The 27,480-nt window shown below is 39.4% G+C and overlaps 1 protein-coding gene and 1 non-coding gene across 7 annotated transcripts in view; both read left to right on the plus strand.

Moving 5' to 3' along the window:
- The window catches only part of LOC129726569 (probable G-protein coupled receptor Mth-like 1), a 250,390-nt gene that overhangs the window by 170,972 nt on the left and 51,938 nt on the right, over positions 1 to 27,480 (plus strand). The window lies entirely within an intron of this gene.
- On the plus strand, positions 10,228 to 10,301 carry Trnat-agu (transfer RNA threonine (anticodon AGU)). Its single transcript has one exon. It is a non-coding gene; the product is annotated as a tRNA-Thr (tRNA).

The following is a 27,480-nucleotide window of genomic DNA, read 5'->3' on the forward strand; positions in this document are numbered from 1 at the left end:
AGGAAGGTTAAATAAAAAAAAAACAATCAAAAAAACTCTGACATGGAATGCAGAAAATGGGTAACGAAAAGAAAGATGAAGAGAGGAGTGAAAAAAGTGCAGTGAGAGCGAATAACGTGTTAGAAAGCAAAATCAAATTTTTCAATGGAAAATGAAATAAAATAAAAAAGGAAATGAAATTAAGAATTAATAAGTAGTAAAAAAACCGATAGAAACTAATGGGGATAAGCTGCCATGAAATGTGCACAAAGAGAAATAAAGAGAGCGAAACAATATGAGAAGAGAAAAAAGACATTTGGAAAAAAGTGAGAAATGGACAAACGAAAATCAAGGAAAAAAGATAGTAGAAAGTAGGATGAAAGGAGAAATGGGGATAGAATAAGACAGAGAGTAAGATTTAGAGTTAAATGGAGAGAACCGAGAGCGAGAAAATAAAAAAAAAACAAAAAAAAAAAAAAAAAGAAATGAGAGAAGGATAAAGATGCCGGTGAAAAGCGAAAAAGGCTAGTAAGTAGTAGTTTTTTTTTAAATATAGGGAAAGGTGCAATAACATCGCACAAAATATGAACGAAAAAATGTTTGAAATGAGAATGCAGTGAAAAATGTAGAAAAAGCGAATAAAATAAATAAGAGGAAGTTGGTGGTACGAAAAAAAAATTGAAAAGAATGTAAAAAATAGACGTAAAAAAGGAGAAAAAACTGGTTTGAAGTTGGAAAAAGTTGTAATGAAATGTAGAAGGAAATGGGCAAACAATTTAAAAGCAAAAGAAATTGACACAGAGAAAGGATCAAATTTATGAAAATGTATTTGAAATTAGGCAACAGAAATTTTTTTGATAAAAAACATAGCTGAATGCTGAGATTTAGAATTTGTTTTGTAAGAACACAGGGAAAAAGATAAAATGAGAAAAAATGAATACAGTCTTGGTACCCAAAGCTAGATGTTACTCCACAAAACGCTTTACAAAATTGAATGATCAGGAAATTGAATCGTGTCCTGTGTTTTAAAATGTCAATCTATTACCAGATTTCAACAAAACACCCATGCAGCTGTTATCTAGTTTTATGAAACTAACTTGCTCCCGAGTGCCATCATAATAGCAAGTAAACATAAAACGCTTTCAAATGGTTCCACGTGCTGCTGCTGCGTTGCGTCCATTATTTATGTCTGAATTTTCACATCATTTATCCCAAAATTTATGGCGTGCATTTTTCCATTCAGATTTTCCCCACCAGAAAAACTCTCCAGCACTCTGGGGAAACGAGTGAATAAAATTTGCACAGTCATTGTGTTTCGTGTTTCGTAACCGCCCGACGCTGGTTGTGCGATGGGAAAAAGTGTGTATCTATCTGTCTATTTGTTACCGAATAACAATACTGTTGATACCGAACGCCCCCGGAAATGGTCTCTACGGTTCAAACGGGACTCAGGCGCGCTGGCAAAAAGGCGCACCAGGTTTGTATTTGTTTAATTTTGATGGGCGTCGGGCGTAATTTATTGTACATGGTACCGTGTCGTGTGCTTCTCGAAAGTTCGAGAACGATTCCCCGGTGGCCATTGGAGGCAGCCGTGTGAGAGCTCAGTTCACGTCAGTCGCGGATGAGTGTTGAGAGCTATTAATTATCCTGAATCGGTAGCGTATCCACTGCGGCGGAGGGCGACTCGCCATCCGGGTCCATCGCAACGGGATGGATGGATGTACGGATGGACGGATAGACACGTGCAATGGATGGTTTTTAGAGTACACTTGGTTCCGGGATAATTAATAGCCTTTCAGCGCTTGCATAGAGTACATCAGCGGGACAGTAAATGCCACTTTGATTGGCCGATTCAGTTGCCACACGAATGGTTGCTGGTTTCAGAGGACTTCGCCGATTTTTGCTGGTGAAATTTTGATGAAATGTAAATACAGAACTTAAATTTTAGTTCCGATATCGATCACATATCCTGAAAATTTTCAATTTTAGTATGCGATGATTGATATCTATCGAGAAGAGGCACCCAACTGGAATGTGTCGGGCCACACCTTTCTCGTCTAGATTGGCTCAGTTTTGTTCAAATAATTGCAGTTCCACTCTGAGCAAACGCAACAACGACAGCAACATCGACTGCTCTGTAAATGGCGAGGGAAAAAGATCAAACAACAATAATCTCCTGTCAGTGAAGTTGCAATATTGAGCGAAACGCAGCACGGCTGGCACCATAGCGGCTGCGGCAAAAAACGACGAATCATGGAAACATGCCTTTCCCGGAACCCAGGGCCCCGGGGGAGGCTGGCAAACAGTAGCAACATACTGAAGTGAGAGAGTAGGGCGAAAGTTGGAAAACATTGCAACATGAAAGTGACACTGATGCCAAATAGCCGGGATCCATCCGTATCGTGAAGTTTTTGGGTGGAGGTGGAAAAACGTGAGCGGAAGCAAGGAGCAAGGTGCAAAAGCGTATCAGCAAACAAAGTAGTCGGTGTCAGCGAACACAATACCAACCGGGCGCACAGTCAGATGCAAGCACAAACCTCGCGGCATAACACAGGCTGCGCCGAAGAAACACCCGTGCGTCCCGAGCATTGCGTCTGCATGAAGAGCTCTGGGCGAGGAATTTCCAAGCCTGAACTTTCATCGCAAAGTTGGCTGGCGGATTATGAAATATTCGCCGTTTGTTCAAGCGGAACATGGCACAGTTGGTGTATGGCTAAAAATACCCAAGTTAGGAAAGAACATATGACCATATTGAATGTAAATACATTTGCGGTTTCATGCAATCCTGGAAGCACAAATCAATTAATTTCCTACCAATTCCGTGGCATCTTCTACCACAGACAATGCACCATTTACATTCCTTGGATCCCTCGATTATGCAATCATTAGAAACTTCAGAACAACACAAGGGAAAAGTTCAGCCCCGAGTAGAAAGTAAAAGTCATTTGGGTCGCTTCGACTCCGAAGCTGCAATCCGGATAGACAGTCAGCAGACAAGCGCAACCAGACGTGGACATGGCTGGGGCGGCGAAGGAGACGGAACTGCTGCTGCTGCTGCTGCACCGTCGAGTAGCCGGAAAATTAATGAATGTAATTAGCGAGAAGAAAAATGACCAGTTTCAGCCAATGATAAATGAAGCGAGTCCGGTAGATAGGAGACCGTATGCGCTTATGTGTGGGTGATATGTCTCTGCGCGTTCCTTCCAGTCGGAGGTTGGATAATTTTCCGGTTTCACTGGCCAGATTCGGTTTTGTGATACTGTGCTGGCCTACGGCGGAGTGCACCACGGTCGGTTGGCCGGTGACTTATGGCTCGCTGAGGTACAGGATTTTTAAATTTATTCATATTTACTTCGCGGTCCCTTCACTGCACAGCCGACAGGTGGAGTATACTCGAGAGGATAATAAATTCCGACTGGTAATCTAATAGGAACAAATAATGAAAATTAAAAGCATATTTACACGGTTTGGAATAGTTTGTTTAGGCGATTCATAATGCTGAAACGGTGAGCGGCCACACACCGAACAATGACAGGGACGGTGAACATTAGGGAATAGAACCGGTGTCTCAAGGGAGTATGCTACTGTAAATAACAATCTTTGGACCGAATTTGTTATGTTAAATTTGGCAATGTGTAAAGTAATCAAAAGAATACAATGACGTTTAGAAACAGCCTATAAACTTGGAAAACATAGAGTTATTAAGCATGACAAATCGAATATTGGATAAGATCAAATTCAAAAGACAAATCGTTGGAAATGATTGCTTTTATCGGAATGAAAAAATACTCGCCTTTTGACTTTTACGCAAACCAAATGGACGCTGGGACAGTTATGCTTGGAACGGTAGTGTTCTTGGCTTCTATGTCTCATCCTGATTACGGAAATATTCATATTGAGTGGTATTTTGATTTTTCAGAAACCAAGAAGTCATCATCTTAAAAATCAAAATGATATCTGAGCTTGTCAGCCCCCCCCCCCCCAAACCATCATAGAAACATTTTTTACCCCGAAAACCTCCAAATACCAAATTCGATTTCATTTGCTTGGTTAGTTCTTGAGTTGTGAAGAAATTTGTGTTTTATTTGTAGCCCTCTCTTCCAGAAGAAGGAGGGGTGTCGAATCACTATTGAAATGTTTTTTGTCTTCTAAAACCCTTTGCCATGCAATTTGGTTCCATTCTTTTGATTAGTTCTCGAGATGTGCAGTAATTTGTGTTTTATTTGTATGGGACCCCTCACTTAAGGGAAAGGGAGGGGCGTTGAACATATTTGTTACCCTAACACATCCTCATAGCAAATCCGGTTCTATTTGCTTGATTGGTTCTCGAGCTGTGCTGAAATTTGAGTTTCATTTGAATGGGACCCAACCCTTTTGGAATAGGGGAGGAGGGGGGTCTCTCGAAAAATCTTAGTCACCTTTCTCAGCTCTAAAACATCTATACACCCCTTTCAATCTCCGATCCCTCGGTTTCAAGTTCCAATTCATCAAAATCTATACGATTTTTGTAAGTCATTTGGACAACGTTACAATGTTAGCTCTTATTTTTCTTAGCGCCATCGAGAACTTTCTTACCAATGCACAATGTTCCAGAAACCGATTATAGGAGGAAATTTTAATTTAGAGCTCTACATCAATATTTTGGGGAAAAAAATTTTTTCTACAAAGTTGTTACATAGAGTATTCGCTCCGTTTTTCATCTCAACGGCTACGTGCACCCATATTCATATTATTTCTCTAATTTGTCCAAATCACCGTCAAATCTCTACAAATTTTGAAAGCAAATCTATTTGCTTCTCGATTTTGTCAAGTAGTTGAAAGTTTTACATCGAAAATATGGTCAAATTTGACGATTAATTGATCAAAAAGGCGTGATGAGATGAAAATAATTACTGATATGAATATAGGAGCTATTACTCTTTAATAAAACGCTTATTGAAAAATTATCAACAATAAGGATGACTCAAATTTTCGATGAAATCAAGTATTTTCCTTTTTTCCTTGTAAGTAAAAGAAAAAAATTGTTTTATAATGTTATAGCTCCGTTAATTTTAAGTAACTTTGTAAAAAAAAGTTTTTCTGTATTTTTTTTTCATGTTAAAGCACACAGATTTATTTTTTGAAATTTTTTTTTAAAAACTAGAAACAAATGCCTTCGATTTGATCTAAAATAATCGAAAATCGATCAACTAGTTCAAAAGTTATGAATTTTTGCAAATAGAATACATCGAACGAAGCCGTCACCCTATTTCGGAAAGTGCGTGTGAGTATAATGCGTGTGTGTGATAGTAGAGCGCACGTGTGTATGAGTATAGCGCGCGCGAGTAAGTGAGTATGGCGCGTGTGCATGTATATCGTGTGTGTGTGTGTGTGTGTGTGTGTGTGTGTGTGTGTGTGTGTGTCAAATTAAAAAAAATAACCATAATCAAGGTCAGATTAAAAAATAATAAAATTGACAATATCAAGTTTATTAAAGGGGGCAATGTATGTAATTTTACGAAGATGAAAAAAAAATAAAAAGGACGGAAAGTGTGACTTGAATCTTGTAATTCTATTATTCAAACTATTTTACTATTGAAAATAGTCAAGCCTTGTCAAAACGAAAAATTCGACCTCTGATTGGTCGTTCTATGATTGCTTCCCAAGCACGGTCGACAGAATCATATACCTTGCAATTGAAAATATGCTATTTGGCCTATATAAGAGCCTGTTTCAGCCGAAGCCGCACATAATAGTTCTAGACAGCGACAACAGCAGTCCTCCCTTAGCAGCAGTAGTAGCAGTTCAGAGGACACCTGCGATATATAGCAATGGATAACGCACTACTTGCAGCGAATCTCAGCATCGATAGCAGCTGGGCCAGCTGATGCAGGGACAGCGGATACCAGTGGCAGCGTATAGCGGTCACAACTGTGGCATGGCTAGGGATAGCGTAGCGGGTATCAGCATCGATAGCAGCTGATGCAGTGAGGCACTTTAGTGAAATGCAGTCTCTGTGCGATAGCGGGCACTAGTAAATGCATTGAATGAAAAGTCGACTCATGTTGACATCACGTGAGCCGTCTAGTTTTGAGTGTTAAATCAGCTTTTCACTGTTTATTTTATCACAAGGAATACTTTATTCGCACTGTCAGTGATAATCCCAAGATGTGATCGGCATGTTATCTTATATTAAATTGAATAACAAATTGTCCTTTTCAGGATAAAATGAAAGCCTGATTGAAGAGTTAATATTTTTTAAGGAGTTAATTCACATTTTTAAATTTGTTATGAATTTTACTTTATCTCCGTGTTTCAGAACGTACTGCATTATCTTTTCCTTCAGTCATGAGCCCGAAAACGACATCCGAAAAGTTTTCATTTTCTGCATAAAAATTAATTTTCGCATTACCAAAATTTTAAAAATGTCAAGCCCCAATCATGACAAGCAACTTACTATATTATTGAGAATGGTCAATCCTTGTTGAAGCGCAAAATTCGATTGATCTGATTAGTGAACGTTTATTTACTAGAAAAAATGACTGTAATGTAAGCAGCCGGGTTATCTTTTTTGTAAAAGTCACACAACCCTCCTGTGATTTTTTTTCATCTAACCTTAGTCTTTGTTACACTTTTTGCTTTCGAATATAAAAAATTACGTTTAGCTGAATTTGTCATACTATCTGATAAGGCAAATAAACATTCTAATGTAGAAAAACATAGAATGTAACTATTTATTTCACAGTAAATCACGAATAACTTAAGATCATGTTATTTAAGAGCGATGCAGTCTTTCGGCAAAGTTTTTCTCCATGAAATTTCCCATCTTTTTACTGTATTCAGCTTATGGTAACTTTCGGCTTCATACCCACTTTTATCGATTGAATGTCAAAATATACTTGAAAAATCTTTTTTCTAAAGGCTAGATGATTTTTTAGGAAAATGAATTGACGATGATCAAACCTAAACAATTTTTTTTCCATATTGCTTCGACTCTGAGGAACCCGTTAAAAACATAAAAGAATTAGGTGTCTTGGAAAATTAACAATTGGAACTGTTTTTTGGAATAAACATAAGGAAACCCTATTTTTCCCAAAAAGGTCATCGAGGCCTATTGAAAACATCATTTTTTAGAGCTGCCTTCGAAGAGAAGTTTGTTCTTAACACCATTTCCTATCATCTGAAGAGTGAGCCGCCAGGATTCCAGATTTAATGCAATTTTGGGACGCCCTATATGTATGCATATTAGGGTAAAGTGATCGATTTTTCAGAACCAAGTTTTTTTGGTTCCATCTGGGGTCTCGAACAATCCTAAACTTACCGGAAGCCGATTGGTTTTGTCTTCGCTTGGAGCATTGCATTTCAAATTTGTATGGAAAAACCAACTTTTTTGCATGTTCCTTTTTAGAAAGCTCAGTAACGCTTTCACAATGCTCTACATTGCGTCAAATTACGTTAAATTTGGATGCCTTTTGCACTTTGACAAAGACACTAAAAGCTAGGAAGTTCCTAAAAAAGTTACGGCTGTTCCAAGTTGAGCATGTCGAATTGCATGCTGAAAATCATTTATTCTGCCAACACTACCAATGTACCTGCGTCAGTAGGATTACCATCAGATCTATCCTGTCGTATCGAGTTGATACACTTAGGCACATACCCTTTAACTTTTTATATTCAAGAAAGAATCTTATTATGGAAATTTTATTTTTAAAATTGGCTAGACACCCTGATATATCCGGATTGATTTGCGATAAGGGCGCAACTGGCAAAAGATAAACATTGGGGAATATCCGTTTGAAAATTTGCAAGTACATTTTCAAACCGTAATTTCAAAGGAAGTGACTAACATTAACATCAATACCAAAAATCGACGTAAAATATACCTGGCTTATAGTTTCCTAACAATACTACATTAAATTTGTGCATTTATGGCTTAAATCTGCACTTTTCTTCTAACCTTTTTCTAATGAGCCTTAAAGCATTCTGACAACGGGATTCGCCCATCTCTATTTCGCCTTAAAGCATTCTGACAACGAGATACGCCCATCTTTCTTTCGCCTTGTTTTTGTTTAGTTGCGCCTCTCAAATGCGTCTTTATTTTGAAAACAAAAGTTGATCCGCCCTTTACTCTCGCCTGTTTACGAAATATTTCGCAAAGAAGCCGCAAAGAAGCCCGTTGCTTCAAAACAATGTAAAGGGCCTAGTTTCAAAGTATCTTTTGTTTTGGGTAAACTGCTTTATCGCCCTTCACTAAAAGCTTGATTTAAATAATTTTATCGATTTATACAAAAGAAAGGATTCTTCTCATGAATTTCGTAAGTCTTTTCAAACTCAATAGTGTAATAAAACCATTTATTTACATTTTGTTAGTTGAGCCCTAATCGCGAATCACTCCGCATATCTTTGAACAAAGCGTGCTGCCATTTTGAAATCAAATATCATAAGCTATTGCCCAGAGGTCGCAAACATTTTTGGGCAATCCAATCGTATATTTTATGGAGACGACTACCAAAAAATCATTTAGAAACTGCCCTCCAAATATGCTTATTGACGTTAAAATAGGAACGAGAAAAAAAATTACATTTGCACAAGAGGCAAAATTAGATTAAATCAGATTCAATCGTTCTAAACATGTTCTTACATTTCCAGGTTTTTTCTCACAAAATGAAATTTACTAATAATTCCAGGTTTTCCAAGTTTTTCCAAGCACTGTGTAAAAAGTGTAGAAATTAGAAGCTTTGAATTCAGTCCAGCTGATAAGAAAGCTTATCGATTTATCATATATATGAAACGTTTGTACTGAGTATTCTATTGAGTCGAAGATCATAACATTCATTCAACATTTTTTGTCCCTATACTTCAAGCCCGAACAATCTGAATACTACAGAGAACCTGCCTGTCACTGCGGCGATCTTATCGCCCAAAACACGTGTATAGTTCAATCGCAAATATAAAGTCTATTGATCTTACCTCACAGGTACAGTCGAGAGAAGAAAAAAACCCTTCCAATCGATACAAGCTTTGTTCGATAAGCGACTGAGAGGTCAACAAACTGTTGCGGCGTGTTGATTGATAGGAGGCACGACTTGACGAGCGGAATTTGAGCGTCTCGGACTGCAACCCAGAACAGAACCGGTCACCACCAGACTAGACACAAAATCAGTCAACGTGATGATCGAACGGATAAACAAGCTCGTTTAAGCAAGACGGAAACTTTCTAAGCTAACATTCTCTCCCCGCGCGCTGTCATCCCGAAAGACACTCAACAAAAAAGTTGCTTACTATTTGATTTTTACTGTTTATTTGTTGATTAAATATTGAAAAAGAACGGGATCGTTGCTTGGGATTTTACACAGAGAGAAGCAAAAGGCGGAGACAAATATTTGATAAACAAACACCCGTTTGAGACCTGCACTCGGTAAATCATGGGTTACGTAAATCTAACCGCCGGCTGATAATACACTCGCGCAATCCAGCCTGCATGTATAATTTACCGCAGGAAATTATCGCCCTTCCCCGATCACGATTTTTCCTATCGGAGTGAATGCAAAACTTCCGCGTTCATTGGCTAATATTAATCCCAGCCCAGCACTATTGACCATCCCTCGACTGTAGCAATTTTCTTCACGGACTGTATCTTGCGTAACTTAATCATAGCGAACGCTACCCAACCGTGCCGTTCATCATTCAGTTCCAGTCCAGGAAGGTACTCCTCGGTTGTGCCTCCGAGAGAAACCGGATTACTTAGCATTAGCACCAACGCCGGCCATCAAACGGTACATCGTTATTGTTGCTGCAAGTACCTACATAACACGGGGACCAGGGTGAAATTTGTTTGATGGATTGCTTCGGTGCCCATTTTTGCTGTCGATCGCGCGTCTAGTTTCGGCTCTAGCCGTCAGTTTGTCACGCCAGCAGCCCCGGCAACTGGCCGCGGCGCGGAAAGTGATAGGCAGATTTATTAAAAATAGCTCTGGTAGCGGTGGTTTCGAGCATGTGGTTCAAAAGTGAACCGTGACTGGGGAGGCTGTAAATAAGCCGGTGACTGCCGGCCGCCGCCGGTTCGGTCGCAGATGGCGAATAAAATAATGATTTTTTTGTTTTGATATTGTATCACCGCCACCACAGCATCTGGCGGGGGCCATCGGAGTGAGTGACTGATGGCACGCGCGTTGTTTTTCCGCTGTGCCGTGCGACCTGTGGAGCACTGAGTGGAGGAAACATAAACGCTTTTGAGTAGATCGAAAATAAGCCGCCGATTGGTGTACTGGCGCCGTGGCTTAGTTGGTTAAAGCGCCTGTCTAGTAAACAGGAGATCGTGAGTTCGAATCTCGCCGGAGCCTAGTGTGTTAATTTTTTTGAACTGAAACTTTCGGTGTTGAGTTACTGAGCTAAACTATGAGCTAATGTCGTAATTATAGAGCGAACATATTAGTCTGTAAAATCAAATCGATTATGAAGTGATATGGCAAACACTGAATTGACTGAGAAGTCAATTTACATTTACAGATTGCAAACAGTGTTTAACATCCATTGACTGTCATATTATTAGTTAGATAATTCAACAACCAATCAACTTCAGTCAAAGTTAACGCATGTATTGATGATTAATTTCCGAAAACGGAAAGTACTAGCTAGTTCAAAGCAGTATGAAATGGAATGTCACATGGAAGACTCGGTTTATACCTCTTGGATAAATTCCAGCTTTTTTCTCGTTCCTATTTTAACGCTTACAAGTTTATTTGTAGGGCAGATTCCATCTAATAATTCGGTAGCTAAGGTTGTCTCCTTAAAATATACGATTCGGTTGCCTAAGGGGCCATCCACATACCACGTGGACAGATTTTTAACGATTTTGACTCCCCCCTCCCCCTCCGTGGACAACTGTCCATATAAATTCTAAAAAAATTGTATGGACCGTGGACATTACCCAACCCCCCCTTAAGCTGTCCACGTGGTATGTGGATGGCCCCTAAAACATGTAGCGAAAAGTTTGTTTTACAGGCAAGTCTCTTATTTATTTAGGGGATGAAAAGACATACCGAAAAACTAATGCTGACGGGTGCAAAAACAACACCTTCCTGAAGAAAAACTGCCTATAAATTCAAAACTGAAAACAGAGTGATGAAGAACTTTAAGAAACATCGAAAAGATAAAACTTCCAAAAAGCTCATATCACTCTTTATTAGATTTGATTGCGAAATACTTTAAGAGAAAGCCAAAACAGTTATGAATCTGGTAAATGGACAGATCATCAATTTTTCGGGTTTACGGGGCCGTTCAATAATTACGTAATCAAATAGGGTGCAGGGGAGCTGTACAATTTTCTAAGGTTGACTTACAAGGGGGGGAGGGGGTGAATTGATTATCTTACGTAAGAGAAATATTGCTAATGCAGCTGTTCAAATAACCATGTTATTCAAAGAATGGACAATAAAATTCATAAAAGGAAAATTACGGAAGGACGATTAACTCGAAATAAGGGCAGAAGTGGAAACGAAGTATTGTGCTTGCTTTAGGATGAGAAAAGTGGAGCTCAGACGTGGAGTGGATTAATGCAAAGGGTATTGATGCAGGAGAGACAACTGATGTAATTGAGTGTCCTGAAGGTTTGGACGATGCTGAAATCCATCCAGCACATGTTGGGGGGCAAAGAATGAATTTACCATCAATGATGAGTATGGTTATACTAGTCTTTATTGATTTTAAAAAGTTAATGTTTGCTTCTTTCAAATCATTTTTTTATTTAGGGGGGAATGTTTTGTGATGAATTAATTATTTACTAATATTTATTCAGAATCAAAAAATCTTACGATATCTTACAATGGAGGGGGGGGGGGGGGGTAAGTTGAGAAAGTGAAAAAATATGCTCACGTAATAATTGAACGGCCCCTACTGCAAGGATTGTATCAGGGTGTCTAGTCAATTTCAAAGATAAAATTTCACCAAATGGTTTATTTTCTGCAATACTTTTTTACTCAACCAAAATCGTTAGTAAATATGATATAGCTTTTTATCGATTTGTTGCGATTGTCACAGAGATAAAATTTCTTTTTTGATATACGAAATTTCGAAAATTCAATGGAAACCCAGATCACAAAATTAGACACTAAGGAGTGCATTCGCAAATAATGAAACATTTTCTTGCCACTGGAAACCTCCACATGCCAAATTTGGTTTCATTTGCTTGATTAGTCCTGAGTTCATTCGCAAATAATGAAACATTTCCTTGCCACTGGAAACCTCCACATGCCAAATTTGGTTTCATTTGCTTGATTAGTCCTGAGTTGTGCAGGAATTGGTATTCCATCCTCTACATACAAATTGTTACGCTGATCAGTTCATTTGTTTCCAAGTTTATATGGATCAGACAGATAGGCAGAAAGAACTGCATTTTTAAATGATTAGATATATTGCTTTGTTTATTTATTAATTTATAATTATCTTGTTTTATTACGTTGCATTATTTTATCTAACTTTATGCGGTGTATGATTGAAGAAAAGAAACGGACACGTCTGAACAAGCTTTGTGGTGTTGTATCTCATAAGCTTCGAGTACACCGGGTGATTCGAGAATTTTTTCTAATTAAAATTCTAAGTTTCAGCTGAGTAAGAATGTCAATCAAGATCTTCTTTTAATGTTCTAATATTTCACAATGTTTTTTTTTTGTTAGTTTGACAGCTTTTCGGCTTTCATGATGAGTCTTGGAATTTCTTAAGACATTTTTATACATATGGAGTTAATGAGTCGGTCCTTCTTTAGCTTGATTCATTGTTATATGTGCAGTCAGACCTGAGCTAAGTCAAGCTAGAAAAATAAGACAAAAAAAATCCTCTTTGTCGAGGTAAATTTGTCACTGTTGAAAAATCAATATTAAATGTACAAATATGACACACGTTCTTATTTGCGGGTTCATAAACATTTTTTTATATCAGCTCACAGAAATTTTTTTTGGTTATTTGATTAGAGCTTTTGTATTTTTTGATGTTCAAGCCTTGTTGAAAAGTATAATTCGACCTCTGTTGGTCGCTTGATACTTTCTTCCTCTAGCACGGTTGACAGAATTTTATACCTAGTTAACCTGGAATGCACATTCTCATTTCCGATTCTAACAATAGATCTACGATTCTGGTCGCAGTGAGGAAGTATTTGACAACACACAAGTGTTTTGTGATGTTGACAATCGAAATCTGTGGGCCGTCGAATTTTTAGTGTAAAAATAGCTTTCCACTGTGTTAACAGAAGAATGCGAAATGTCGGGAATAGCATAGAGATGCCATCAGCATCATATCCGATATTGAAGTAAACAACAAACTGTCCTTTTGGAGACAAATAAACACATAATTGAAGAGTTAATATTTTCTCGTTTATTCAATACACTTCATTCAAAATGTTGGAACTTCTTCATGACGACGATTGTAATTTCGACTTCATCTCCATGTATTAGCTGCTTCTCCATACGGTTAACACGGTCGACAGAATTATACACCTAGAGAGCCGGGATCGCACTATTTGGGTTTTAAAAAAGCCTGTTTTTATCTAAACCAATCATGTTACTCGTAGATGACCACTTGGATAGTCCTAACTAAGTAGTAGGGAATAGCAGCAGCGGCAGCGGTAGTGTTAGTAGCGTCAGCGGTAGGTGCAGCGGCACTTCATTCAGTAAAAAGCTGCATTTATGCAGTTACGACAGCATCAGCTGTAGGTGCTATAGCCGGCACTTTCTGCAGTAAAAAGCTCTGCCGTTTTTGGCAACACACAAACATTTTTGGGATACAAGCAATTATAATCTGCCGGCTGTGTCTAGTTTACAATGTCCAAACAACCTTCCACTTTGTTTTCAGATTGTCTCATTGTGATTAGGTAATATTATTCAAATCAAATTTTAAAAAATGCCTACGTCCTACGCAAATTCACTGTGATTTCCGCTATCGGAGTAGCTGATTTTACATTGAACAATAAACTGTCCTTTTTAGGACAACCAAACAAATGAATTGAAGAAATAATATTTTTGCCTTTCTCCTAGAAAGGTATAGCAATCACTGAAAAAACTAAAGGTATAAAGTGCTCCAATGGGCTGGATGTCGTATATCACTCGACTCAGTTCGACGAGCTGAGCATTTTCTGTATGTGTGTGTGTAACGCTCTCCCAATCTCACTCGATTTTTTCAGAGATGGCTGGACCGATTTCAATGAAATGAATGAATAATTCCATACGAAGTGACCACGGAAAAGAATAAACTTGGACACGACCATCACGGATTTGGTTCAAAGCTGGGGGAATTATTCATCTAGGTGGGACTCCCCTCTTTGTGACAATGTCAGGCAATTTTTGTTCAAAATTCCGTTTTTCTTTTTCTTACAATTCATAGATGTAGGACGTCCGCAAAATACTGACAGATGACTTTTGAAGAAAATAAACCAAGGAATCCAAAAAAAATATAATTTTTGACTGGAAGTGTTGCCAGATAGATTATTTTTGTATTTGAAAACTAAATTTACATTTTTCGGCAAATGCAGCCATTTTTATGTTGAATTTGATAATTTCATCGTGTTCCTTGGAAAATTTCACGTAAGAAACCACTATCATCCCGAGGTAATATGAACCAATCTCGAGATATAACATTTTTACGAAAATAGTTGTAAATTTCGTAATCAATTTATTTTATAGTTTATAGCCGTAAGACACCCAAAAAATAGTGATGAGTGAATTTTGAAGAAAATAAACCAAGGAATCCAGAAAATATATTATTTTTGACCGGGAGTGTTGCCAGATAGATTAGTTTTCTATTTTAAAACTAAATTTGCATTTTTCGGCAAATGTAGCTGAGTTTATTTCAAATTTGAAGGTTTCATCGTGTTTCTCGGAAAATTTTACATAAGAAACACTCGTCACCCCGTGGTAATATGAGCCGATCTCGAGCTATAGCATTTTTACAAAAATAGTTTTAAATTTCGTAATTAGTTTTTCGAATGGGAATACCCATTCCAATCGACACCAAAGTTGGGATTTTTTTCATAGTTAACCTAGATGAATAATTCCCCCAGCTTTGAGCCAAATCCGTGATGGTCGTGCTCAAGTGGCATGTACACTTCGTATGGAATGACCCAAATGTAAGGTCTATTGTAAGACCCTATTGAATTTTTTTGTAAGACCCTATTGAATTTTTTTGTAATCGTATTTCTAGTTTAGAGGTTATGTATCAAAATGTAAAAATCATGAAACATCAATATCTCAGAAAATACGCAACCGATTTGAACAAAATTAATTTCAAATAAACGGGCTACCTAGAAATCCCTTAACTTTTGAATTTCATTAAGATTGAAGATGTGGTTCAATAGTTATGGAAAGAATCGTGTTCTCGAGACTATTTAATCTCACTCATGTTTCTCAGAGATGGCTGGACCGATTTTCATAAAATCGGTGTCAAATGGAAGGTCAAATTGCCCCATAAGACCCTATTGATTTTTTCTGAAATCGGACTATTAATTTGCCTGTTATGTTTAAAAATGTGAAATCCAGCAATGAAAAGTAAAATATTTACAAGACTACTTAAACTCACTCACTTTTCTCAGAGATGGCTGAACCGATTTTCACTAAATTTGTGTCGAATGAGAGGTCCAGCTGCCTCATAACACCCTATTGAATTCAACTGTAATCGGACTGTAACTTCGTCTGTAATGTACCGAAATGTGAAAATCACGAAACTTCATTATCTCAGAAACTACACAACCGATTTGAACAATATTGATAACAGATGAACGGGCTAGTTAAGAATTTAACGTTGAATTATGATTGAACAAGTGGTTTCATCGTTCGGCTGCTCTTTACGTTCCCATTTTATTCGATTATAATCGAACTCAAGCAACCATTATATATTAAATTGTTAAAACAACGAGTCTATTATCTCAAAGATTACACGACTTATTTAACATTACTAGCGTCATACGAACGAGTTATCTCTTAAACTTACAAACAACTAACTTCATAACAACTTGATATGTGGTTCAAAAGTTATGGAACGAAAAGAAATTCAAAGACTATTTAAAACTATACCTGCTTTGATCAATATACGTAGACTCAACATAATTTAAATGCGATTTCATACTATTTGAACGTTCCCGGTATCGCTCGTGATGAAATTGTTCGAAATTAAGAGTCATTTCTTTTATTTCGCTATTTCTTAAACACTCACATTACGTCAAATTTCATATTTTATACTTCAATTACAACATCAATATTTTAGAACCCAAAGAGTGAATATACTTTTATTGGATTGAAGCGTCCATGTAAATCTATTTTTACAAATAAAAGTTTGAATGAGAAAGGCTGAGTCTGACCGCTAGGTGGATTAATTTAGGTTTTTCGTTTTGCTCTAGAATAAAGAGTGAAATGTTATTTTAACCGTATTTCGATATTTAGCTGATTCCGGAGTTCACGCGTTTTTGCCTTTCTCCTAGAAAGGTATAGCAATCACTGGAAAAACCAAAGGTATAAAAGTGGTCCCAATGGCCGAATGTCATATACCACTCGACTCAGTTCGATGAACCGAGCACTTTCTGCACGTATACATGACGAGGTGTACATGTGTGTGTGGGTGTGGGTGTGTACGTGTGTTTACCTTTTTGCCTTTCTCTTAAAGGTATAACAATCACTGCAAAAACTGAAGGTATAAAAGTGCTCAAAAGGGCCGAATGTCGTATATCACTCGACTCAGTTCGATGAGCTGAGCATTTTCTGTATGTGTGTGTGTGTGTATGTATGTAACGGTCTCCGAATCTCACTTAATTTTCTCAGAGATGGCTGGACCGATTTCAATGAAATTAATTGCAAATCAAAGGTCTATTTGCCCCATAAGTCCTATTGAATTTTATTGTTATCGGATTTTTAGTTAAGAGGTTATGTATCAAAATGTAAAAATCACGAAACATCAATATCTCAGAAACTTCACAACCGATTTGAACAAAGTTGGTCTCAAATGAACGGGTTACCTAAAACAACTTTAACTTTTAAATTTTAGGAAGATTGAACATGTGGTTCAGAAGTTATGGAAAGAAAAGTGTTCTGGAGACTATTTAATCTCACTCGTGTTTCTCAGAGATGGACCTGGACCGATTTTCATAAAATCAGTTTCATATGGAAGGTCTTGTTGCCCCATAAGTCCCTATTGATTTTTTTTTTTGCAAACGGATTATTACTTTGCCTGTTATGTTTAAAAATGTGAAATCCAGCTATGAAAAGAAACATATTCTGATAAGTAGTCATCACTCACTCACTCACTTTTCTCAGAGATGGTTGACCCGATTTCCACAGAATTAGTATCAAATGAAAGGTCTAGCTGCCTTATAACACCCTATTGAATTTTGCTGTAATCGGAATGTAACTTCGTCTGTCGAAAGGTGAAAATCACGAAACTTCTTTATCTCAGAAACTACACAATCGATTTGAACAATATTGATATCAGATGAACGGGCTAGTTAAGGGTTAACTGATGAATTATGATTGAACACGTGGTTTCAAAGTTTGGCTGCCCTATACGTTCCCTTTTCATTTGATTATAATCGAACTTAAGCAACCGTTATGTATTAAATGGTTAAAACAATGAAAGTCTATTATCTCAAGTATTACACGACTTATTTGAACATAACTAATGTCAAACGAACGAGTCATCTCTCAAATTTACAAATAACAAACTTTATAACAATTTGATATGTGGTTCAAAAGTTTTGGAAAGGAAAAAAAATTCAAAGACTATTTAAAACTATACCTGCTGTAATCAATATATATGGCTTCAACATATTTTAAATGTGGTAGCGTACTATTTGAACGTTGCCGGTATCACTCGTTTTTAAATTGTTCGAAATTAAGAGTCATTTTTTTTATTTCGCTATTTCTTAAGCACTAACATTACGTAAAATTTTATATTTTATACTTCAGTTACAACATCAATATTTTAGAACCCAAAGAGTGAATATACTTTTATTGGATTTAAGCATTCATGTTAATAGATTTTTACAAATAAAAATTTGAATGAGAAAGGCTGAGTCTGACCGCTAGGAGGATTAATTTAGGTTTTTTTTTCACGTGGATTTCGAAATTGACGCGGGTTCCTCTGAAAAGTCATTTTTACGCGGCATGTTTTTATTGATTTTCGTATTTAAATCGCTTATTTAAAGTGTCCAATGGGGTAACTTAAACCAATTACTGAAAATTCACTGATTTGGCCAAATCTATTTATATTTTTTTTCTCCTAATTTTCAGTTCGATTCGCATGCGGAAATAATACTGCCATTGCTTCTGTTTCGAAAGAACTTAGCGAAAATGATTAAAAACGTTTAGCAAATGAAGTTGTTTAACGCAGATTTTAGAATTTACGATGTTTATTTTTTCGCGGATTTCTTTTACGCGTTACGCATCCTCATCGTAAGAAATAATTTTAGTGTATTTTTACGTGCATATTCAGGGTGGCGAAAACCTGGAAAATCAGAGAATGTCAGGGAACTTATTTTTGATCAGGGAAATCAGGGAATATAAGGCAAAACTATGGCAATGAAAACCATCAAACAGCAAACCTGTGCTTTTAATGCAAAATATTCTAGCTTTAAGTTAGATTTAGTTTCAGCTCGTAGTCGGCAGTGAGGATGAAAAATTTGCTCTTAGTTATTAAGATACTTTAGAAAGTAAGCTACCAGATATAATTGGCGCCGTTAAACATTGAATTGTATTTGTGCCGTGTCAAATAAACTATAGATGAAGAAAAAAAAAAAAGCAAAACTGAAAAACCATCGGAGGAAAAAATTAACCGAGACATGATTCTTTTTCAAAAAGCTCTTCAGCGCCAAAACGGATTTTTTTAACATTGGAATTTCAGAGCTGCGTTCATCTACGTTGCACTTTTATATGCTGAATGCTGAAAAACATCAAGGAAATTAATTTTATATCTCAGGAAACATTAGGGAATTTAATTGTGGAAACTTTTTCGCCACCCTGATATTGAAAGTCGGTAGCACTTCAACTCCTCTTTGGCACAGAATTTTCGAAATTTTCAATACAAGTAATGTAACAAACAAACTTATGTTGTTTTACGTCAACGTTGCGGTCCTGGCTTTGCATACGACCCTTCTGTTATTTTTATATTCTCGAATGAGAATTTATTATCATTTATACTTCCTCAAACTGCTATAAAACCCACTTTTGCTAAAGCTGAGGAATAAAAGTTGTCCTAGTTTTTCAGTTGATTTTCCAAGATCACCATAAAAAGCTCACATAGAAAAAGGGGAAAGTGGATTCCCCATAGGTGCACTTTTCGTTTGTTTGTAACATTTTCTTCTAAATGTAAAATCGTTATCTTCCATAAAAAGTCGTGAACGGGAAGTTATTGCGTTTTTAAATTTTCCACGTATTATATTATATTACCAGTTGTGAATCGTTACATCTATTGCGAAAAAAAAAACAAAATTCCAAGAGCTTTGGCAATTGATTTCAACTAGCTTTTAAGGGCAACCGTGAAACCATCAATAACTCAAAAAAAACTTTTCGACCATTCACGTCCATAATTATTTTTTTTTTTTTCTTCACATAACATTTATTTGACACGGCACAAATACAATTTAATGTTTAACGGCGCCAATTATATCTGTTGACTTAAAAACTAAAGCAAATTTTTTATCCTCGCTGCCGACTACGAGCTGAAATTAAGTCTAACTTAAAACTAGCATGGGATTTCCAATCAGTGTTTTGTTGTTCAATGGTCGTCTGATAATCGTCGAATGGCATGTATGGATTCGTTCTGCTGAGCCACGATGTCGTGAGTTGGGACAGAGGCTCGTAGTCCTTGGGTCCTGGTTCTGTTGTGCGGGGTCTGGTTGCTGGTTTTGTGCTTAAGGTTCAAACGTGTTCTTGTCGTTTTGTTGGGTGTAGACGGAGGGGAACGGGACTAGACTGGGGCGTGGATGGATTTCAGGAAAACGTATATAAGGGACATGTAGGATAGGTCACGGCTCGCCAAGACATCACGAACAGGAACAGCCGGCTGTCTACCCTCGGCCTGCAGGGAAGCTATTAATTTAGACCTGGCGTCACGGTGTACAGGGCATGACCAAACCACATGCTCTATGTCGTGATAACCTTCACCACAGACACAGATACCACTTTCCCCGAGCCCAACACGACGGAGGAGCGCGTCAAATCTATAGTGATTGGACATAAGCCGGGACATCACGCAAATGAAATCCCGACCTACATCCAACCCCTTGAACCACGGGTTCGTCGATACTTTGGGGATTATGGAATGTAACCACCTTCCCAATTCCCCTCTGGTCCAAGCATTTTGCCAACTGATGATCGTATTCTGACGTACAAGTGCGAAAAATTCATTAAAGGCAATTGGTCTTTCATAAATATCACCGTTTGTTGCGCCCACCTTAGCCAAAGAGTCCGCTTTCTCATTACCCGGTATCGAGCAGTGAGAAGGGACCCACGCTAAGGTAATCTGAGTAGATTTTTCGGATAAAGCACTCAGATGTTCCCGTATTTTCCCCAGGAAATACGGAGAGTGCTTAACATCTTTCATCGATCGGAGAGCCTCAATGGAACTGAGACTGTCCGTAAAGATGAAATAATGGTCCGTGGGCATTTTTTCGATAATCCCTAGGGTGTACTGAATTGCAGCTAATTCTGCGACGTAAACAGAAGCAGGATTATCGAGCTTATGGGAGACGGTTAAATTGTTATTGAAGATACCGAAGCCAGTGGACCCATCAAGAAGTGATCCGTCAGTGTAGTACATATTGTCGCAGTTGATGTTTCGATATTTATTGGAAAAAATTTTAGGGATCTGCTGCACGCGTAAATGATCCGGGATTCCACGAGTTTCTTCTATCATGGATGTATCGAAGAACACAGTAGAATCAGAAGTATTTGATAAGTCGACACGATTTGGAATATTCGAAGAAGGGTTAATATTTTGGGACATGTGATTGAAATACAATGTCATAAAACGGGTTTGAGAATTAAGTTCGATTAACCTTTCAAAATTTTCAATCACGGGACGGTTCAAGACCTCACATTTGATTAGAATACGAGAAGACAGGCTCCAGAAGCGGTTTTTCAATGGTAGTACTCCAGCTAAAACCTCCAAACTCATCGTATGGGTCGACTGCATGCAACCTAAGGCGATACGCAAACAACGATATTGTATTCGCTCCAGTTTGATCAAATGTGTGTTTGCTGCGGAGCGGAAGCAGAAACACCCGTATTCAATAACAGACAATATCGTTGTTTGGTAAAGCCTTATAAGGTCTCCTGGATGGGCTCCCCACCATTGTCCGGTTATTGTACGAAGAAAATTCACTCTTTGTTGACATTTTTTCATCAGATACCTCACGTGACAACCCCAGGTGCCTTTAGAGTCGAACCAGACACCAAGATATTTGTGTACCAAAACCTGAGAAATCGTTTTACCCATTAATTGTGTTTGAAGCTTAGCAGGTTCATGCTTCCTAGAAAAAACTACTATCTCAGTCTTCTCCGGAGAGAATTCGATACCTAGCTGTAAAGCCCAAGCAGACAAATTGTCCAAGGTATCTTGCAATGGTCCTTGCAAATCGGCAGCTTTGGCTCCTGTAACAGAGATTACACTGTCGTCTGCAAGTTGTCTTATCGTGCATGAATTTGCCAGACATTCGTCGATGTCATTTACATAAAAGTTGTAAAGAAGGGGGCTTAAACATGAGCCCTGGGGAAGACCCATGTAGCTAATGCGAAAAGTTGCCAAATCGCCATGCGTAAAATGCATGTGCTTTTCGGACAACAAATTGTGCAAAAAATTGTTCAAAATTGGAGAAAATCCTTGTCGGTGAAGTTTACCCGAAAGAATGTCAATAGAAACGGAATCAAAAGCCCCCTTAATGTCCAAGAACGCAGACGCCATTTGTTCTTTACGAGCATACGCCAGCTGAATATCTGTTGAAAGCAACGCAAGACAATCATTCGTCCCTTTGGCACGGCGGAAGCCAAATTGAGTTTCTGATAGTAGACCATTTGATTCGACCCAGTGGTCTAAACGACGGAGTATCATTTTTTCCATCAATTTCCGGATACAGGATAGCATTGCAATCGGCCTATAAGAGTTGTGATTAGAAGCTGGTTTCCCTGGTTTTTGGATGGCGATCACCTTCACTTGCCTCCAATCCTGCGGTACAATGTTTTGCTCCAGGAACTTATTGAACAAGTTCAACAAGCGCCTCTTGGCATTGCCGGGTAGATTCTTCAACAAGTTGAATTTGATTTTATCTAATCCAGGCGCGTTATTGTTACAGGACAGGAGGGCAACTGAAAGTTCTGCCATCGTAAAAGGTGATTCTATCGCGTCGTGGCCCGGAGACGCATCGCGAACAATATTTTGCTCAGGAACAGAGTCCGGACATACTTTCCTGGCAAAATCAAATATCCACCTACTTGAAGACTCCTCGCTTTCGTTGACCGTTACGCGATTCCGCATTCTTCGGGCTGTGTTCCAAAGAGTGCTCATCGATGTCTCCCTCGACGTCTCGTTCACGAACCGACGCCAATATCCACGTTTCTTTGCTTTAGCCAAGCTTTTAAGCTTGGTATCAAGCTCCGAATACCGTAAATAGTCGCCAGGTATACCTCCCGTCTGGTAGGCCTTAAACGCGTCGGATCTTTGCGTGTAGACATCGGAGCACTCTTGGTCCCACCACGGAGTGGGAGGCCGTTCTTTGATCGTTACGCCGGGATATTTCTTCGTTTGGGCTTGCAACGCGGCGTCGAGAATCAAGCCCGCGAGGAGGTTGTATTCTTCAAGTGGTGAATGATGTTGAATCGACTCGACCGCTTTTGAAATCATTTCCTCGTATAACTTCCAATCGACATTTCGTGTGAGGTCATACGGAATGTCAATTGGTCGCATGCGAGTTGACCCGTTAGTAATTGAAATAAGAATAGGCAGATGGTCGCTACCGTGAGGATCGAGGATTACCTTCCATGTGCAATCCAACCGTAGCGACGTCGAACATAAGGATAGATCCAAAGCGCTTGGGCGCGCTGGAGGTTTCGGGATACGTGTCATTTCACCGTTGTTTAAAATAGTCATGTCGAAGTCATCGCAAAGGTTATAGATTAAAGAGGAGCGGTTATCATTGTATGGGGAACCCCAAGCCACGCCATGAGAGTTGAAGTCTCCCAAAATCAAACGTGGCGAGGGAAGAAGTTCTATTAAATCAAAGAGCAGCCGTTGCCCAACCTGTGCTCTGGGAGGAATATATATTGAGGCAATACAAAGCTCTTTACCTTGTATTGTCATTTGACATGCGACAACTTCGATGCCTGGAATCGAGGGGAGGTTAATACGATAGAAAGAATAGCACTTTTTAATCCCTAAAAGTACTCCTCCATATGGGGTGTCTCGATCAAGGCGAATAATATTAAAATCATGGAAGTTGAGATCAATATTTGAAGTAAGCCAAGTTTCACAAAGGGAAAATGCATCGCATTTGTTTTTATTTATCAAAACTTTAAACGAATCAATTTTTGGTAAAATACTTCTACAATTCCACTGTAAGACAGAGATAGAATCCTTCATATACGCAGATGAATTAGGCATCGAAGGATACAATCGCTGCAAGGAGAGGCCATTGGGCAGTCAACTGCTTCAAAAATGATCTAACTGTTGGGAGGAATGCTGTAAGAAAAATTTTAATTGGATCGGGTACATTGAAAGTTTCAAAAATCCAGTCCACAATGTCAGAAAATTTCACTAATCCAGAGTTTGTTTCATCAACTGGGAGTGTAAAAGGAGCAACTGGGGTTTTAGATGTTCCTGGCAGTGCTGGGAACTCCTTCTGGGACTTTAAATTTGCCAGCCCAGGAGGAGTTTGCTTCGGTTTTTCCGCAGCACTGTTTGGTTTGTTTGTATCTTTCATTTCACTTTGAGAAATCTTAGGACCTTTTCTGGGAAGTTTAGGAGAGGAAATATTTTTCCTCTTTCTAGACTCCCCAGGATTGGCGTAAGATGCTCCCGCTGGTGAATCGTCAGAATCGGTTTCTTCAGAGGGCAACAGATCGAAGGGGTTCGAAGTAACGGGAGAAGTGGTAACGGTCTTCTTCAGCATGTCAGCGTAGGAACGCTTTGAACGCTCTTTGAGAGACCGTTTTATTTTATCCCTGCGCTGCATGTACACCGCACATGTCGAGAGCTCATGCAGATTCTCTCCGCAGTGAATACACTTTTCAGCGTTAACACTGCAAGAATCTTCCGCATGAGACTCCCCACACTTGCCACAACGTGCCTTATTGCAGCAGTAGGCGGCTGTATGGCCTAACTGCTTGCAATTCAGGCAGTTCATGACGCGGGGCACGTAGAGCCTCACAGGGAGACGAACCCGGTGGATCGAGACGTGGCTTGGTAGTGCAGACCCGGCGAACGTAACTCGAAACGAGTCTGACGGAGTGTATACTGTTTTGCCACCGATGATCGATGCTGACCGCAATTGCTTGCAGTCGAGCACCTTTACTTCGGGACACGTTTTGTTTTTAAAGCACCCTTTGGCACTTTGCAGTATACACTCGACGGACAGACTCGAATCGGTTATGACACCGTCGATCTCCACGTCTCGTGCGGGTATGTAAACGCGATACTCGCGTGTGAAGAGCTCAGAGCAAGCTATATCGTTGGCCTCTTTCAGGTTACCGACCACGACACGGAGCTTGTTAGGCCGGACCTTGGAAATTTCGGTCACGCCCTTGTACTCCTTCGTCAGGTCTTTAGAAATCTGCAAGAGGTTCAACTGTTTCGATTTCGGTCCCGCCTTTGGCCGAAAATAGACAGTATAGCTGCCCTGGGCTCCGTCTGGGTAAAGCCTGGGGCGAGGGGGGACTGAAGAATGAACAGGGGAGGGGGTAACAGAAGGGTCAGGGTCAGAGGGGTTCGGGGATGGTGGCGCGGGAGGCGAGGGATCTACATCCATCGCGCTATGTTTAGCGCACTAGCGCTGACAAGAACACGTACCTTTTTATTTCTCCCTTCCAGTAAGGTTGGTTGTCCGATCGTTCGAAGTAGCAGCCGTTACAGCCAGCAGCACCAATACAGCAGCACCAAACAGCCACCAGCAGCGAGCCAGGTGTGAGATCACTCCGCACAGCGATACGACTCGCTGACACTGATGGCTTCTTCTTTTTCCTCGTTTGTGTCTCGTCCACTGCTGTAGCACAATCCAGCCAGCAGCCAAATCGGCTTACGCACCAGCTGGCAGTCACGATGCGAAACAGTTGCACAAAGGAACGACCTTGAACCCGGATTTATTTCACTCGACCAGGCAAACAATGCCAACACTTGTTCACACGTCTTTTGTTTTATACTCTATCGGACCGATCACCAAACACGTCCAGTACTGATGCGTGTTCGGCACAGAATGACGTCCATAATTATATTGATTGGGGGTTTTAAAGAAAGACAACTGCAATTAATGGATATTGCAGCAATAAAGCTCTCATTAAATTCAAATAAAACCAAGCGCATTTGCATTCTTCACCAGGATGTTTTTATACAGACTATTCCCCTGCAATTTGCATTATTCATCACAGCTTCCCTTTGCTCTGAAGCTTCATTCAATCCATCAAATCCTATGCCAGCCGTCGTCCCCACGCCGAAACCGTCAGTACTAGTCAGTAATAGTAATCATGACACCTTTCTCTTCCTTTCTTTTTTCTTTCAGGTGAGTTCAGCAAAGCGTGGAAGTGGTAAATTACACTTTGCAAGCGAACACGTTTTATAGTTAAGAGCGGCACGTTGTTTGTCAACAACTTCCCTTCGTAAGTACAGGTACAAACACACACACACACACATTATCCCAGCATCCATCCGGCGTCAGTTGTGGGAAAGTTTTTCTGCTGCCTCCTCCAACAAAGTTGTATTTCAAAGTTTGCATCAACAATGCAAAATGCTCTGAATAATCAAACCTTTCTCCTCCGATCTTCGTGCGCTCGAGGTTTGGTATGAAATGGGGGAATGGCGGTATACTAAAGGCTCCATTCGTGACCGGCTATAGTCGTTTATAGTCAAACGGTGACAGCAGCAGCAGCAACGGCGGGTGGGTGGATGTATAAATGATTTAAGGAAATGGACCCCGAATGTGACGAACGAACGAACGGTTCACACGCGAGCATGAAGTTTCACTTTCTATACCACTGGCTGAAGGTGTCGCACGGTTGCACGGACCTCAACTGCAGCTGAAATAGGAACCTTTTGTGAGTGGTTTTCCTTTCATCTGTCTTTTTTTTTCTCTTCTTTTTTGGGACAAGGAGAGTTCGAAGATCGCGTCTGATACGGGAACAATGTGAATTTTGAATGAGTTCCAGTGTTGGGATCAAGTGGAAAGACGATTGCCTGTCAGTTCGCCTCTGAATGGGCATCGGTAACTTGAAACCGAACGTTGACAAAGGGAATGAAAGCTTAACATATGAAAGTGATTTCATTTGATTAAATTACATAAGATTTTTGTTGTTGAATGGAAGCAATTGAAAATGAATAAAGAGATTTCATGCAAACTCGTATATGGAAATGGTAGAACCCTCTCAGATTTCAGTGGGTGACTGCTGAAATCGGTAATTGAGGCAACCTCTGAATTTCGAAAGACCTTCGCGGAAGAAACTCATGTGCTATAAATTTCAATCGCACTCGATTTGACACCAATTTGTACGCACTTTCGGTTCAGCACTCATTCGTTATTCATGAACTTGTGGCAAAATTCCAGTCCTCCAAACACTGGTGAAAGATTGACCCGATAAAATATAGCAAACTTCTTCCACAAACAGTGCGAATCATCTGCACATATTTGTAGTATTATATCAGCACAAAATACCGAACATCCTACCTTCCTGTTTACGGCTCGAGCCTACTTCTACACACAGCATCATAATAAATCAAAGCTCCCATAATGTCAGATGCCGGTTTCTTCGTCTTACCACACTGCTACAGCTTTTGCTCTCGCAGCACGTGCCTCCTTCCGGACCGCGACACAAGGCAGCTTTTCTGCAGTTGATAATACGAATGAAGTGCGGTCCGTATTCATGTCGGATAAATTGAAATTTACAGCCCTTAAACAAAGGGTAAATTCTTCTTCCGCATCGAGTATGTGCATTGCGTTTCAACTGTCTCGGTACTTGGGTGTTCCATCGAACTTGAATCAACTATTCGAAACCGACAAATTCGATACCTGCAAAACTAACTGGAAACTACATTCTCTCAACCCGGGCAACTCTCCGTACAAGTTCCGCCGCCAGTCAGCTAGTGGCGGAATTGACCAGATCCATTTATCTTCCTGCAGAACACATCTGCCCGGATTGTAACTCATTCCTCATGTATAGATTGGAAACATGCGCGCTGGCAGCGTTTACCCTAACTCAATTAAGCTTGATTAATCAAAACCGGCCTGACTGTGCAGCTGGTGCTCGGCTCGGTCCGGTTGCCTTCCCCGGCGGTGGATACGGCGAAGAAGAAAAG

This window comes from Wyeomyia smithii, chromosome 3 (assembly GCF_029784165.1).
Source record: "Wyeomyia smithii strain HCP4-BCI-WySm-NY-G18 chromosome 3, ASM2978416v1, whole genome shotgun sequence".
Lineage (NCBI taxonomy): Eukaryota > Metazoa > Arthropoda > Insecta > Diptera > Culicidae > Wyeomyia > Wyeomyia smithii.